The following is a 17248-nucleotide window of genomic DNA, read 5'->3' as shown; positions in this document are numbered from 1 at the left end:
ATTCATTTGAAGATCTGTGTTGAGTTCTTTTGGGTATATACCTAGGAGTGGAATCATATGGTAATTTCTGAGTCATACAGTGATTCTATTTTAACTTATTAAAGACATACCAAGCTATTTTCCACACTGGCTATACCATTTTACATTCCTACTGACAAGGTGTGAGAGCTCCACTCTGGGCACACATGTAGCCTTCTAGATTCTCAGGTGTATGTAGAAGATTTTTGAAACTCTTATTCCTCAAAGTATCTCACTTCCCAGCCTTTCTCTCAGGCTTTTTTTCCCCCCCCCCAACAAAAGTGACTCAACTTTATTGCAGGGACACTAGGGAAGAGCAGAGCTAGTGAGGGTCTCAGCAGGAACTCCCATCACTGAGCAAGACTGCCAGACCCCAGGTCTGTCTGGAAGGCAGAAAAGGATTAGTGTCCTGCCCTCTTTGGTCCATCTTGGGCCCAGGGGTCCACACCCTTGCCCTCGCTACTTAGGGCAGAGGTAGGAAACAGCCTTTCCTGTTTTCCCCATGGTCTCCAGCAGAGTGTCTATGCTGTGCTCAGAGTTTATGCAAACCTTGTTGGGCAGGGGAATGTCAGACTCAACTCCTCCCAGCTAGTTGAGCGCCCGACTGACTGCATTAGAGTAACCTTCACAGGTCACGTCCACAGACAACTCGTGCTTCAGCAGGACTGTGGATGTGGTGGTGGAGGCAGCGGCTGCAATGACGCCTCTGCCAGTTCCAAGCGCAGGTGCGGCTCTCTCCCAGGCTTTGTGGAGTGTCAGTTGTTTGCCTCAACTGATATCCTTAGTGCCAGAAAGTAATAATTCTGCCTGTAAATGTTTTTGAAAAACTCCTCCATGTTGCAGCTTCTTTGCCCTTGAGAGAGTTCCAAGTCAGGCAAAGGAAAGGCAAACTTTTGTCTAGACCTTCAAGAACAACCACAATTCTTTGAGAACGAGGTCAGCTCTGCTCTCTCCATGGGCTGAGTCCTCCAGAGCACCACCGAGCAGGGGAAGTGGGGCAGTTTTACCCCAGGGGCAAGGGTAGGTTAGAAATGCCGCAAAGATTTCCTACCAGGTTTCAGTTGCTTTTTCCTGATTAAGTGTTTGCTTGGTTGCTGTAAGCAGCTGACTGCTTTCCAGAGTTCCTATAAAGTTCATTCTGACATTTTTTGTCAGTTTTCAGTGTTTCCGTTGAGGATCAGGACCTTGAAGCTCCTTACCGTGCCATTATCCCTGATAGAATACAATAGAAATAGAATAACATGGGGGCTTTCCATAAGTTACGAAGAGTTATTATAAAGCCAGAGTAATGAGAGAGTGTGGTTTTATTTTAGGGTTGGTCCAATTGATCAGTAGAGAAGAAAAGAAAGTGCATAGGTGAGCGTTAGTGATATTGTTAATGCTCCACTTTTTAGTTTTGTTGATGGGTGCTGACTCTTACGTAGAGTCTATTGAATGTATCAGATATTACATAATGAAATGTGTTTACATTCCAACCACTTGGACACTGAGAAATACACTTTTAAATAATCAATGGATTTCAAAACAAATTATGAACTGTTTAGACAGCAATACAAGGAGACCACTTTACATCAAATCCTATGATGGGCACATGGGTGGCTCAGTCAGTTAAGCATCCACCTCATGATCTCAGCTCAGGTCTTGATCTCAGGATTATGAGTTCAAGCCCAGCACTGGGCTCTGTGCTGGGCATGGAGACTACTTAAAAACAAAACAAAACAAAACAAAACAACAACCTATGAGACACTGCTGCAAAAGCCACAGTAAGGAATGAAAGTATAAACCTTAAATGCTTTCATTATTAAAGAAGAAATAACAAAAAAGGAGTAGATTCTTAGCATACATCTTAAGAATATTAAAAAGTTCAGCAAAATTAACAAGAAGCACTAGAAAGATGGGATTTTAAGGTTAGGAAAGAAAAAATTAATAAATGTAAAGCTAAAAGTTTTTCAAAGGACAAGTCTTTCAAAATAGAAAAGATCAATGAAATTAAATTCCTCTTGAGTCTAATTGAGAAAAAATAATGTAGATAAATCAGGTTATGCTCAATTCTAATAAGGAAGCAAACAAGGTCCTGTGATGAAAAATTAACTCACTTGAACTAATAATGATAGCATGTGGGGGGGGGGCAGTTTTCCTAATTGAAGGATGAGAAGGACTCAAATGGTTTAGGACATATGGGGATGGCAATGGGAAGACTTCCAGACTGTTCTCAAGGTTAGATAAGAGCATGGTATGCTGAACTCTGTTTCCATATCCAGGACTCAGTAAACCAGGAGTAGTACACGGGGTAGTACAATGCCCAAGAGAATGAATGATGTTACAGAATCTTTGTTTGCAAATAGCCACAGGTTGGTAATAAGACGGAGAAATAAGAAATACATTTCATTGTTAAGATATATACTATTAAAATATTATATGTAGATACAACTGGATAATCGAACCCTGGAAAATACCCGAAAACTTATTCCAAAGGGGAAAATTTTTTCTTTATTCCTTGTAAGTTTTCAAATCAGGGAAATTCTACTTGCTTTGCTTATTTCTTCGTGCACCTTAACCCCTGTGTTAGTCACTTCCTGTGTGTCCCATCAACTGAGTGGATAAATTGGATCCCCAGCAACCAGGAAGTATATGAATAATTTCTGTGAAGCTCTTACTCACCACACATTAGCAATTTGAATACTAATTAGTGTTTGTAAAGTAGGAGGAGAAATACAAGTGAAGTGGTGGTTGATTTTCATTACCTGATAGTAATGAACATACCATAATATTATTGTAAAGAATAACATCCTACTGACCTTTAATCTTACCAATTTAAAGAAAATGTCTTTACCTACTCTACACGGAAAGATTTGGAACAGACAAGGATCATTAGAATGTGGCCTTCAAAAGGCATAAAAATAATAGTTAAACCTATACTTCCACTCCTAATATTTTCCTAATTGTCAAACCTGCATATATAAGGACTTATTCAGTAGATTCTGCTAGATGTCCACAACTCAAACATGTTCAAAATGCTAGCCATCATCCTACTCTCAGCTCATCAAGTGCACCATGGAATTCTCCCTCTTGCCCTTCAAATGCACTCTTCCATGTTTTCTATCTTCATATTCAACACAAACATCTACCTGCTTCCCCAATTCAGAAATCTGGGAGTCATCTTATCTCTTCAACTCCTGCCACATCTGTAAAAATTAAATCTCCCTGTCCTGTTGGTTCTTTAAGTCCCATATTTCCTCCATCTCTGCTGCCACTACTTCAGTTTAGGGGCTCATAACAGCTTTCAGATTCCTGTGATAACCTCTTAATTGTCTCCTGACTCAACTCTTACCCTTATCCAGTGTATTTGGTACATATTAGTGCCAAGTGATTCTTATAAAATGTAAATCTCATTGCCTTTCTCCCTGGTTTAAACTTCATCATTGTTCCTACAGTATGTTGGATTATATACAAAATTTTTAGTTTGGTTTCTAATGAACCGACCATTGCCTTTCTCTGATACGTACCTGACACAACAGCCATGCTGAGCTACTTGTATTGACCTACATACCACACTGTTTTATTCCTCCTGGCCTTCTGACATGCTGCTATTCCCTTTGCTTGAAGCACTTTCCCCCTTTCTTCTCCTCTCATGTCTCCAACACTCCCCAAGCCTGGCTAAATTGTATCTGACCATCAAGATTCAGTTCCAGCATCACTTTCCCTGGGAATAAAGTGTTCTCGATCTCCCACCTCCAGTAGTCTGAGTTAAATGGCCTTCTTCTTTGCATTTGCACTACCCTGTAGTAAAGATTGGGGATTTTTTTCTGAGGAGGGCTAAATAATTAGTATTTTAGGTTTTGAAAGTATAGGTAGCCCAAATGGCAGACCCTGGAGAGATCCATATCTTCTTTTTCTAAAAGTTTATTTATTTTTGAGGTGGGGGACGGACAGGAAAAGAGAGGGAGAGAGAGAATCCCAAGCAGGCTCTGTGCTGTCAGCACAGAGTTCAACATGGAGCTCAATCTCAATGGTGAAATCACGACCTCCACCAAAATCAAGAGTCAGACGCTTCACAGGGTGAGCCACCCTGGTGCCCCAAAAAGATCCATGTCTTCTTAAAAAATTTTTAAATGTTTGCTTTCCGGACCTGGCCGAGCAGGAGGCACTATTATGGGAGTCGACATCCACCACAATAAGGACCAAAAGGTTCTGCGCAAGGAACCCAAGAGCCAGGACATCTACCTGAGACTGTTGGTCAAGCTGCACTGGTTTCTGGCCAGACGGACCAACTCTACCTTTAACCAAGTTCATGAGTCGCACCAACCGGCCACCTCTGTCCCTTTCCCGGATGATCTGGGAGATGGAGCTGCCTGGCCGGGGAAACAAAACCTCTGTGGTTGCCGGGAGGGTAACCAATGACGTGCGGGTCCAGGAGGTGCCCAAAGTAAAGGTGTGCGCGTGTGCGCGCCGCATGTGAGCAGCCTTGCCGGGAGCTGCATCCTCAAAGCTTGAGGCAAGATCCTCACCTTCGACCAGTTGGCCCTGGACCCCCCGAAGGCTGTGGCACCGTCTTGCTCTCTGGTCCGCGCAAGGTGTACAGGCATTTTGGCAAGGCCCCAAGAACCCCACACAGCCACACCAAACCCTACATGCGATCCAAGGGCCGGAAGTTCAAGCGCGCCAGAGGCCGCAGAGCCAGCTGTGGCTACAAAAACTAACCCCAGACACTGCCTTGTTATTAAAAAGATTTTCACTGCTTAAAAAAAATTTTTTTAATGTTTATTTGTTTTTGAGAGAGACAGAGAGAGCGCAAGTGGGGAGAGGCGGAGAGGGAGAGGGAGATACAGAATCCAAAGCAGGCTCCAGGCTTCAAGCTGTCAGCACAGAGCCTGACCGGGGCTCAAACTCACAAACCGTGAGATCATGACCTGAGCCAAAGTTGGACGCTCAACCAAGTGAGCCACCCAGGTGCCCCAAAAAGATCCATGTCCTAAAGCCAGGAACCTGAGAATGTTACCTTATTTGAAAAAACGATCCTTGCAGATGTAATGGATCTTACGATGAGGAAACCATCCTGAACTAGCTGGGTGAGGCCTAAATTCAATGACAAATGTTCTTGTAGAAGACACACAGAGGAGAAGACAGGGAGAACAGGAGGAAGCCATGTGACCACAAAGACAGAGATTGGAGCAATGAAGCCAGGAATTAAGCAATGCCAAGAGAAGCTGGATGAGGCAAAAACTGGATTGTTTTCTAGAGTCCCCAGAGGGAGTGTGGCCCTATCAACACCTTGACCCTGGACTTCTGACCTTCACAACTGGCAAAGATTTAGTTTTTGCTATGTTAGCCACCCAACTTGTTACAGCTGCCGTAGGAACCTGTCTAGGTAGGGAGCTCCACAGTGCCAGCCACAGCCATGAAGCTCTGCCACAGTAGTGTCACAGCAGTGTGGACAAGATGTGAGCACGTGGGCATAATCGTGTTCTAATAAAAACTTTATTTGCAAAAGGGATGCTAGGACAGGTTTGACCCACAGGCTGTAGACTGACAACCCATGTTATGAGGTGGTGATCGTCATACCTGATCATCACCCTCTAGAACATACGTGTACTGAAAACAAGGGGTATGTCTTATATCTTAGAATCTATAACTGAAAGGTCTCAAATTCTAATTCTAATAGTGACCAGGCAGGTAAATTAAAGGAATGAAGTGGCCTGGATGAAACAGTGAAAGTGTCATCTAACGAGGGCAACTTCTACTCAGCTCCTGGCGATTATTGCCATGTAACCCCCCCACCAACTTGGCCAAATAAATAATATCTGGGGTTCAGATTTAGTCTCTGGGCTACAATCTTCCAAGTTAGCACAACCAATGCCTGGCACAGCACACAGTAAATACTGTGTCAAATGAATCAATGTACTCACAAATACCAACTTTCTAAACACCAAGTAATGAGGATATTGTAAGTATATTTGTAGGCATATAAATTCAGCATGTGACAGAGACAAAAATATTAATGGTTGTAAAATTGTACACTTTAAATATGTGAAGTTTATTGTATGTCAATTATACCTCAAGAGAACTGTTTTTAAAAAGAGATAAACTAAGGGCAAGAGTATAAATGGAAAAAAAGCATTAATGGTACAAACCATAAAAATATAAAAATGAAGTTTCTGTCTCAAGTCAAACTCTGAGCTGGCATGGTGGCTCTGCTCACTGAAATGTGGGGACGAGCCTCCCCCCCTTTTCCTAAGGAGTTGCCTTTGTCCATGTAGGACAAGAGGGCACACTACCACGTGTGTATCCCAAACTCTGGACGGTGGAAGGAGGGAGGCAAGAACAGATCCTTTTTCTTTGAAGATACCACCGGGAAGTTGTCCACAAAATTTCTTCTCACATTCTAAGGGAAAGAAGACCTACACCTCTCTGCAAAGGAGGGTGGACAATGTAGTCTCTACTCTGGGAAGACATGTCCCAGGTAATGGTTGAGGAGGGTTCTTTCACTATGGAAGAAGGGGAGAATGGATGCTGGGGACAACAGAAAGTATGTAGTGAAACCATGACATAATTTACATACTGAGAGCAATAGAAAAATCTGGCTTAAAAACTGCAGCAAATCAGACTTCTGTTTCGCACTGGGACATAATAGGTCATGTCAGGCTAACGCTCTACCACAACACCTAGAAAAGGCCAAATAAATTCTAAAAATCAGATTTTTAGAAACCTCAGTGAACCATGGGAGCAATAAAGACTGCATTAGTCTGCTCAGGCTTCCATAACAAAATACCTTAGACCTGGTGGCTTAAACAACAGATATTCATTTTCTCACAATTCTAGAGGCTGGAAGTCCAAGATCAGGGTGCCAGTATGATCAGGTTCTGTGAGACGTCTCTTTCTGTCTTGCAGATAGCTGCTTTTTTGTTGTGTGGTCACGTGGCCTTCCCTTGGTGCATGCTCATGAAGAGGGAGAGGAAGAGCAAGCTCCTTGGTGTCTCTCCTTATAAGGGTAAAGTAATCTCATAATGAGGGTCCCACCTTCATGACATCATCTAACACTAATTATCTCCCAAAGCCCCATTTCCGGATACTATCACATTGGGACTTAGGGCTTCAACATATGGATTTTGTGGGGATCCAATCATTTGGTTGATAACAAGGACTATGTGAATAGGATGTATTTATAGAGAGCAAAGAAATTTCCCAGATGACTGCCAGCCACCAGCTCTCCTTTCCCTGGAAGCATTGCTGATCCTGGGTTCAGGATAAAGGTCTGGCTTAGCCAAAAGGAGAGCCTCTGCTCAGGGAAAAGGAAACGAGTAAGCCTTTAAGATCACTCAAGCACTTAGCTGGTTTCCACATCATAGATATTTGCTGTACTTTGAACAGGGGTCTTCTTCCAAGGGTGATTCCTGAGGAGGGACCAAACTATGTTCTGTCAGCATGAAATACTCCCAGCAAGAGGAAGGTAAGTATCTCCCTTCTCAAAGAAGAATCTTGGTATTACACTACACCTGCCCCCCCCCCCACAATAGAAGTTAGAAGATTATTGATGAAATCTTCAGAGAACTAACATAAAATGACTTCTAACTTCTAACTCTATATTCAGTGAAAATATCTTTTAGCAAGGATGATGAAACAAGCACATTTTCGGACTAACAAAATTAAGGGAATTTGTTGATAGAAGGCATTCCCTAAAGGTAAATTAAAGAAATATCTCCAGGCAGAGAGAAAATGATCCCAAATAGGAACGTGAACATGCAGAAGGGAATGAAGAACACTAGAAAGGGAAACTAAATCAGTAAATACAAATATGAACTCTGCAAAATCATAATCATAAATCACATGAGGTTTGCATTATATGTAGAACAGTAACACAAAGTGAGAGATAGGCAACAGTCAACATTACAATTTGTATTAGTCTATTGTAAGGTAAGAATGTATATCGGATATCTAGGAGAATCACTATATGAATAGTTAATGACAAAAATTACAAGATAATAGAAGGGATAAATGGAATAATACTTTTTAAAATGTCTGATTAGTCCCAAAGAGGGAAATAAAATAGAAAAAGAGTAACATATTACAGCTTTAATAGAAAATGAATGGCATCATGGTATATATAAATTCAACCATGCAAGTAATTACATTAAGTATAAATGAACTAAATACACCAAGGTTTATGGTTGTCAGGTTGGATTAGTCAACAACTATATTTTGCTTAAAGAGTCACACTAAAGATAAAAAGAGACCACAGAACACAACAGAAGAGTTGACAGCAAAAGAGCAACAACAACAAAAAGCCACGAAAACACTCAATGAAAGGTAGTATATCTATACTAAAATCAGACAGAGTAGATGTAATGCAAAAAAGCATTACCACAGATAAAGACAGAGATTTCATAATTATAAAAGGGTGAATCCAGCAGGAAGCTATTACAATCCTAAATTTGTATGTACTCTGTAACAGAACTTCAACTATTGAAGCAAAATGGGCAGAATTAAAAGAAGCAATGGACAAATCCATACTCTTAATGCAAAACTTTAGCATACTTCATTAGCTCATAAAATAGTCTAACAAAAAAAAAATCTGTAGAAACATACCACAATTGACCAACTTGATCTAACTGGCTTATATAGAATATTACATCAAACAATGATAGAATGCACCTTCTTTTCAAGTGCAAATAGATCTTTTATTGAAATCATAAAGAAAGTCTCAACGAATTTGAAAAAAAAATTAGTCATTGATAGTTTGCTATTTTTCCACAATAGCATCAAAGTAGAAATCAATAATAAAAATATAACTAGAATAATGCCAACTACTTGACAATTCAAACACTTCAACAAGTAATTTGACAATTTAGGTGAAATGTATAAATCCCTAGAAAAATACAACTTATCAAAACTGTCAGAAGTAGAAAATCTGAATGGTTCAATACCTATTAAAGATGGTCAGTCCATTATTTAAAATCTCCCCCAATGAACATTCTAGGCCCACATGGTCTCACTTGTAAATTCTTGAAAAAATTTACGGAGAAGAAATAACACAAACCTTGCACAAACTCTTCAGGAAAACAGAGAGACAACTGTTTTTCAAATGCAACTTTTGTAAAACCAATACAACCACAATTGCAAAACCTGACAAAGGCATTTCATGAAAGGAAGAGTTACAGGTCAGTCTCTCAAATGTCTCTCAAATGATCTGCCTCAGATCTTTAACCAAATTTTAGACATTTGAATCTAGTGACATATAAATTAAAATTGTTCTGGAATTCCAGATTAGTTTAACATTTAAAAATTAACCCACCCATATTAACTAAAAAAAGGAGAAAGTTTATATGACTATTTCAATAGTTGCAGAGAAACAATTTGACAAAATTTATCTCTCCCTCATTTATAATATATTAAAAAACAAACAAACTCTGAGCCTGGGTGGCTCAGTCAGTTAAGTGTCTGACTTCGGCTCAGGTCATGATTTCACAGTTCATGGGTGGGTTGGAGCCCACATTGGGCTCTCTCTGCTGTCAGCACAGAGCCTGCTTCAGATCCTCTGTCTCCCTCTATCTCTGCCCTTCCCCCACCTGCGTACTCTCTTTCTCAAAAATAAATAAACATTAAAAAAAAACTTCACAAACTGGGAATAAAAGACAACTCTGTCAAACAAATAAAGAATATTACAAAAAATCAACAGCAAACATCATACCAACAGGTGAAATACTGAAAGCTTTCCTTCTAAGATTGGGAACAAGACAAGAATGCCAGCTATTACTACTTGTATTCAATATTTTTCTGGAGGTCCTAACCATTGCCATATATTTTAAAAGACATTAGAATTTGAAAGGAAGAAAACAGGCTGTCAGTATTTGTAAACTGCATGGTTATATTCCACGAAAATTCAAAAGAATCCATAAACCATTTGAACTAAGAATTGAAATCTGCAATGTTGTTGGATAAAAGATTGTTTAAAAACCATTTGTGGGGCGCCTGGGTGGCGCAGTCGGTTAAGCGTCCGACTTCAGCCAGGTCACGATCTCGCGGTCCGTGAGTTCGAGCCCCGCGTCAGGCTCTGGGCTGATGGCTCGGAGCCTGGAGCCTGTTTCCGATTCTGTGTCTCCCTCTCTCTCTGCCCCTCCCCCGTTCATGCTCTGTCTCTCTCTGTCCCAAAAATAAATAAAAAAAAAAAAAAAAAAAAAAAAAAAAACCATTTGTATTTCTATATACCACTCACAAGGAGGAAATTATATTTTAAAAAGTATTATTTATAATAGTATCAAAATATAAACTATAGAGGAATAATTCTAACAAAAGATTTGCAATGCCCAAATATTAAAAAGTATAAATATTCTTGAGGGAAACTAAATATATAAATACATTTAGAAATTAACTTTTAGTATTTAAAAAGCTCAATATTGTAAAGATGTTAATTCTTCCCAAAATAATCTATAAATTAACACTATCACAGGGCACCTGGGCGGCTCAGTTGGTTAAGCATCTGATGCTTCATCTGGCTCAGGTCATGATCTCAAGGTTCCTGGGATGGAGCCCTGCATCGGGCTCTGTGCAGACAGTGTGGAGCGTATTTGGGATTCTCTCTCCCTCTCCCTCTGCTCCTCCCCTGTGCTCTCTGTCTCTATCTTTCTCTCAAAATAAATAAATAAACTTCAAAAAACAAAACCACTATCCCAATTAAAATCCCAGCAGGATTTTTTTTTTTAAGAGAGGCTAACCAGCTGATTCTAAAATTCAGATGGAAATGCACAAGGCCAAAGATATCTAAGGTAACTGAAGAGGAAGAGCAAAGCTGGAATATTCATCGTATCTGAGAACAAAACCCATCATTAAGCTACAGTAGTGAAGAACTCATGGAATTGACACTAAGTTATATTAAAGTAACCAATGAACTAGATTAGAGAGCCCACACATAAATGGTCACCTGATTCATGACCAAAGCCATAATGCAATGGGTGAAAGAAAAAAATTTTCAATAAATTTTGCTGGATGAATTGGAGATGTGAAAATATATATGTATGGACTCCTTTCTCTACTATTACTCAAAAATTAATTCTAAATGGATCTCAGAATTAAATGTGAAAATTAAATAAAGCTTTTGGAGGAGAGCATAGGAGGACATCTTCATGACCTTGGAGGGGGTGGAGATTTCCTAAGCAAGACACAAAATGCACTAACCATAGAGAAAAATCCCACATGTATGTGTAACAAAGGACTCATATCCAGAACACACGCAAACTTCCATTAATCGTAAGGCAGACAACCCAAGGGTGAAATGAAGGAAAGATATGAACAGATGCTTCACAAGACAATATCAAATATCCAAAAAACGTGTGAATGAGTGCTTCCACCTAGCTGGCCACTGGCGCTTGGCAACTAAACCACAATGAGGTTATCACTACTGTGAAGCGCACAGAGGCCGGCCTAACCAATGCTGTTAGGATTCAAGATGCTGGTTACCCCAGGGGGGGAAAGGACGAGTACTTGATAGGACTACAAAGGAGTGTTCTGGGGAGAGGGAGTTGCTGTTTCTTGATCTGGATGCTGGTCACATGAGTGTATCTACTTGTGAGAATTCATAACGATTTACACTTACAATATGAAAAATTATTACCTGTCTATTCATCTCTAATAAAAAGTTTAAACTAATCTAACAACTCATTTTTAGAGAGGAATTACACTAGACAGTAGAGACTGAAAAACACTACTTATTTTCACCTTATAATAGTCATGTTTCAAAGAAGCTGTCTTTTAAAAAAAAAAAATGTTCATTTATTTTGAGAGAGAGAGAGAAAGCACAAGCAGGGCAGGGGCAGAGAGAGAGAGAGGGAGAGAGAGAGAATCCTAAGCAGGCTTCATGCTGTCAGCACAGAACGTGCCTGGGGGCTCGATTTTACGAACCATAAGATCATGACCTGAGCCAAAATTAAGAGTTGTACGCTTAACTGACTGAGCCACCCAGGTGCCCAAGAAGCTATCTTTTTAAATGACCTTATGATTACGAGCCACCTAGTAAAATACATCTTTTAGCATAACCTGGGGAATCAGTCCTGTATTCCTGGGGTTGGAGGGCGGAGGTGGAGGGAGAGGGCAAGAGGGAAGCAATCCTTCCTTATAAGAATTATTTCTATAGCCAGGGCACCTGCGTGGCTCTGTCAGTTAAATGTCTGAATTTGGCTCAGGTCATGATCTCACTGTTTGTAAGTTTGAGCCCTACCTTGGGCTCTGTGCTAACAGCTCAGAGCCTGGAGCCTGCTTTGGATTCTGTGTCTCCCTCTCTCTCTGTCCCTCCCCTGCTTGCTTGTGCGCTCTCTCTCTCTCTCTCGCTCTCTCTCTCTCTCTCAAAAATAAACAAGTATTAAAAAAATTATTTCCATAGCATATATTTTATTTTCAAGTTCAATTCTCTCTTGCCTATAGTTATAAGTGCTCTCTTTTCCCTCTTTGCTTCTAAAAACAAAATTTTGCCTAAAATTGTAGAATAAAATTGCCTATGTATTCTAGCTCCTAGAAAACAGGCCCTATTTTGACAGAACATCAGTTCCATAATTGATCTGTCACATAATTACATAATTCAATCTCATTATCTAACAATCACACTATTTTAACTGTATCTTTTTCTGTATATTTTATTCCATAGCAACATGCTTTCTAGCTCTCCCACAACCATTTCACTTAAGGGCAATGTCTCAAAGGTTTCTCTTCACATAATAAACTACCAAGAAAAAAAAAGGGCTTTGGGGCGCCTGGGTGCCTCAGCTGATTGTGTCTGACTTCGGGTCAGGTCATGATCTCGCAGTTTGTGGGTTTCAGCTCCACCTCAGGCCCTGTGCTGACAGCTCAGAGCCTAGGAGCCTGGTTAGGATTCTGGGTCTCCCTCTCTCTCTGCTCCTCCCCCACTCATGCTCTATCTCTCTCTCTTTCTCAAAAATAAATAAACATAAAAAACTTTAAAAAGAAAGAAAAAGGCTTGAAGCATTCAGGCACTGAGAACCTTCTAGCATACTAGTCATTTATTGCACATTCAGCAATTCGTTTTTGAGAGCCCTCAGGGTGCCAGACAATGATGGAGGCACCAGAGATACAATGGAATCGTGGGCAAGCATGTCGATTCTGTATTTAGGCAGTTCCGAGTTTGAATCCTAGCTGCTTCTGTGGAAATGATCTGTGTACTTTACCTCTCTATGACTCAGTTTACTCATTTATAAAATAGGGATACCAGTAATGCCTTTCTCCTAGGTTTGTTAGGAAGGTAAAATAGCATATTATGTGAAAATCACTTAGGGCCATCCTTGGCACAGTTGATACATTTGATACTTGTTAGTAAGCACTTGGTAAGCACTTGATAAATATGACATGTTATTACCAGAAGAGATGTCAACTGATGATTTTTGCCAAATTGCCTGTTGACAAACTTCACTACCACCATGACTGCCTGCCATGTCTTCTCCCCCAGCCACCCAACCCACGTTAGCAGGGAAATGACCAACACATTGGACTAGCAGCCAGGACTGTGGCACTGGAAAGTCCTTAATCCATACCAGCTCCCTGTCCTTTATGAATGAGGACACTAAGCCCAGAGATGTTGCCCAGCTTGAACAGAATCTCACACAACTAATTAGGGGGGTGAAGTTGGCATTAGCCCTTGGGTCTCCACATTTCTAGTCCAGGCAGTGGGCTGGAAAAACCCACACGCTGGAAGACTGGTGCATTCTCTCCTACCGCTCACGTTTTACCCCACCAAGGGGAGCAAGTAAGTCATAATCCTCCCAGGTGGTGGGGGGGCAGGGCACCTTGCTGTAAATTGTCTATTTTTAGCCTCTATATATGGCCTCCTCTCGGCACACTCACTCAGGCTAACCGGCTGCTGTGGGATTTAAGGCACTCTCCACAGTGTTGCTTGGTGGTTGCCATGCCAACAAAATTTAACAGAAATAGAGTTTTCTAGTAGATTATTCTGGCGGAGGCTTTAAAGCCAGATTAGAGCTCCAACTCTGAAGTTTTAATGATGCAAGCGATTAGTGATGGAACATAGTAGGCATGCCTCTATTATAGCTGTTGAAAAACAGAATACATAAATGCAATGAGATGCATTAGGGAGATGCAAATGTAGCAGCAGAGAACTTCTCTGCTACTTACAGTCAATACTTAAAGTCAGTCTGGAGCAAGTTTACTCATATCATCCCTCGATTTTCATAATTACTTGACACACCGTGTGAAATGATTTGTCTGATGGCAAAGGACTGCCTCTGATTTCAGGCCTCTTATTAGCTCTGCAACTCAGGGGCCCAACTGCACACAGATGCTTGTTGCAGACATGGAAAAGGTAACAGGAATCTGATCTGGGGTCCTGCTTTTATCTGGGCAGCTTATTCACATTTGAGACGGTCTGTGTCTGGTCCTTCTAAAGTCACTTTTTGGCAAATGCAAGCGCTGTATTTAATAAAATGCATTTTTCATTTAAAAAGCCTCTGTGTTTCGACAACCCTGTGTTTGAAAGGCTGTCCCTCTGGCCACAATGAGTGAATGCTATTAGATAAAGTGAGGGGCAAGGCAGCTCGTAAATCTCTATTCCATTCCCAGTAAATTCCCACTCCTTTGCGGCAAAGATTCTCTGACAACCCAGCCAGATCGTAGTCTCTTTCCCTTCTCTATGAAATCTGTTTTCCTTATTACTCATTTGGCCTTATTCCCTCATTCCTCCTTGCCTATTCTTCCATTCTGCCCATCCTCTTTTCCTCTACCCATCCCTCCCTTCTTTCACAGTGGCACGGAAAGAGTACAGGCTTTTGGAGTCAAAACAATGCAATTCCTTATTATCTCTGATACTTATCAGTGGTGTGACCTTCAACAACTTTCATTACATCTAGAGCAGCATTTCCCCTTGTGCTACCGATGTCTGTCTTGAATGCTTATTTAGTAGTGGATTGTGTCTCAGACTTTAGTGGACATAAGAGTCACCTGGAGATAGGTGCAGATTCTCAAGACCCATGCCCACAGAGTCCAAGTCAATGGGTCTAAGTCCCAGGCATCTGCGTTTTAGCAAGCTTCCCAGACTTCAAGGGCCCTACTTTGAGAAACCCATTGGATATGCTCATAAACAGTAGCATGAGACATGTTGTAAATATTCTAAGGTTGGATGCCATATGATCATTATTCATTCAGGAGACATTCATAGAACATCTACTGTGTACCAGGCAAGATACCAGGCCCTATAGATATGTCCCTTTTAATTTCTCTTACTATGAATTTAACTTGTCCTATATGTATGCCTTGTCCATCCCACTAGTTGTAAGTTTCTGAAGGACAGAGTAAAGCAGAATAATGTGGTATAAAAGAACATAAATATTAGAAGACATGAATTCTAATCCTGATTCTATTATTTACTAGCTATATGACTTCAGGCAAGTCATTTTATATCTCAGAACTTTATTTTCTTCTTCCGAAATTGGAAAGGCTATGAGAATAGTGGCTAAAAGTCTGGAGTTTGGAGTCCCGGCTCTAATACCCTCTAGGTGTGTGATCTCAGGAAAGTTACTTAACTTTTTTGAGCCTCAGGAGATAATCCAGCAGGATCAGGGAGGACCTCCCGGGAGAGGGGACACATAAGCAGAGTCCTGAAGGATAAGTAGGCATTAGCCAGAGAAGAAGGACCTGAGATGGAAAAACTGGACTCTCGGAGAAGTAAAGGGATGTCAATGCGCTTAAACTGAGTGTACAAGGTTCCCCCTCCCTCACAGGTGTTGGAAAGATAAAATGAGATTATAAAGTGCTCAGCACAGTGCTTAGCACAAACATAATGATCAGGGAGATAACACACCTTTTGGTTTGTAGATAATGTATGAAAAGTACAGTGTAAACGAGAGGTTCTCAAAACTAGTATTCATCAGAATTACCTGTAGGACTTGTTAAACCACAGATTGCTTGCTCCCACTTGGGAATTTCTGATTCAGAATGTTTGGTGTGAGGCACATGATTTGCATTTTGCATTTCTTTTTTATTTATTTATTTAAATGTTGATTTATTTTTGAGAGAAACAGAACATGAACAGGGGAGGGGCAGAGAGAGGGAAACACAGAATCCAAAGCAGGCTCCAGGCTCTGAGCTGTCAGCACAGAGCCTGAAGCGGGGCTCAAACTCACGAACCGTTAGATCATAACCTGACTGAGCCACCCAGGAGCCCCTACATTTTGCATTTCTAACTAGTTACCTCAGGCAGCTCAGGCTGCCATTGGACATGCAAGGACACCCCCTGAGAACAATTGGTGTAAACTAGAAGGTCCCAAATGCCTTCCATCAAAGTTGAATCTCCCACAATGCTCAGCTCTACATCCTGTATAGTACAACCTCTCCACAATTATCTGATACTATTCTGGGCACTTTTAGGGTGAAAAAAGGACCTTGAAAATCCCCATCCTTTTATTTTTACAGGGAAGGAACTCAAGAACCAGAAGCCAGAAAGCTGCCTGAGAAATGGGAGGAGCCTGAACCCAAGAGATTTTTTTTTTTCTCAAGAGCTACTTTTGGCACATTTTGTTGTGGGGCGCTCACAAGGCAGCCCCTGAGAGAGGCTCACCTGTATTTCCCTCGCATCAGCTAGATGACCAAGATGACTCCGCTTTCACTTACATGCACATTTATTTCATCCTTACAAATATTTTACTAAGTGACTCGATTTTGGGGATAAACATATTAAGAGAGTCACCAGATAAATTCAATGCAATATAACCTTTTCCAGAGAGAACAAACCCCAGCACAACCGCCTCTATCACCCTTTAGGTGGAGATGAGTCCACATTCGTTCCCCTTCTCTGTAGGCTCCTCTCTTGTAAGTGAAATAGCAGCACTGATTTTATCTGTGTAGGGTTGTAGGTCTGGGTCAGACAGTGTGCTCATCACCTCGTTTCAACCTCATCACCATATTCAGAGGTAGGTCCTCATTATCTCCATCTCACAGATGAGAAATCCAAGGCACAGAAAAGTCTAACTTGATGCAGGTCTTAGAAGTCAGGCTTTGAGTCCTAGAATTAGAACTTGAATCATGTCTGACTCCAGAGCGTGGGTTCTTAAATACACTGATGTGATGATTCGTTTGCCCAAAGTAAATAAAGAAACAAAATCTAAGATACTTACGGAGATGTTTACAATGCAAATAAAATCGGCATGGAAAGCACTAAGTAAGCGCCCATAACAGAGACACCCTTAGGAGTCAAGAAGATGCATTGAAATAACTCTACAGA

General features: G+C 40.9%; 2 pseudogenes; one reads left to right on the top strand and one right to left on the bottom strand.

Annotated features, from left to right (window-relative positions):
* Positions 1 to 319: 319 nt before the first annotated feature.
* On the bottom strand, positions 320 to 3540 carry LOC132684672 (copper transport protein ATOX1 pseudogene; annotated as a pseudogene).
* A 602-nt stretch (positions 3541 to 4142) lies between these two features.
* Positions 4143 to 4746, top strand: LOC132684602 (large ribosomal subunit protein eL18 pseudogene; annotated as a pseudogene).
* Positions 4747 to 17248: the final 12502 nt, after the last annotated feature.

Source organism: Panthera onca, chromosome D2 (genome assembly GCF_046562875.1).
Source record: "Panthera onca isolate mPanOnc1 chromosome D2, mPanOnc1 haplotype 2, whole genome shotgun sequence".
Taxonomy (NCBI): Eukaryota; Metazoa; Chordata; class Mammalia; order Carnivora; family Felidae; genus Panthera; species Panthera onca.
Note: the sequence above shows the minus strand (reverse complement) of the source record. Positions and strands in the feature narration are given on the sequence as shown.